Source organism: Sinocyclocheilus rhinocerous, unplaced genomic scaffold (assembly GCF_001515625.1).
Source record: "Sinocyclocheilus rhinocerous isolate Xijiao unplaced genomic scaffold, SAMN03320098_v1.1 scaffold1609, whole genome shotgun sequence".
NCBI lineage: Eukaryota > Metazoa > Chordata > Actinopteri > Cypriniformes > Cyprinidae > Sinocyclocheilus > Sinocyclocheilus rhinocerous.
The window spans coordinates 320,624-321,156 of NW_015633539.1; positions in this window are offsets into that span (position 1 = coordinate 320,624).

Genomic DNA, 533 nt, shown 5'->3' on the forward strand with positions numbered 1-533 from the left:
TTGAAAAATAATGTGTTTTTTGAACATTAAAGCATGTCAACATATTCTGTTACACCAAATACACAAAATAATGATCTTTAAAATAGCATCATATGACCCCTTTAAAATCATATTTTTCAGTCGTTCGTTATGTCTTGATTTTTTTTTTACCCGCGCATAAAAGAGTATAATACGATTTATTGTTCGATTATTACAAAAAAGCTGCCATGCTATGATGCTTTGGACACGTTACCACGTTAATACCACGTTTATGAACATGTAGGCTACCTTAATAATATCATCGTATTTTTTTTTATAATTTCGAGTTCAATGCAAATGGTGTATGGAATATATGGGATACCATGGTGCACTTAGGTGCTTTCACACTAGCACTTTTGGTGCGCACCCGGGTTCGATTGACGTCAGAGTTCGGTTCGTTTGGATGATGTGAACGCTGTCTTCCGAACTCGGGTGCGCACCCACGAACCGTACCCGAGTCCGCTTAAAAAGGGTGGTCTGGGGTACGGTTCAAGTGAACTCCGGTACGGTTCGCT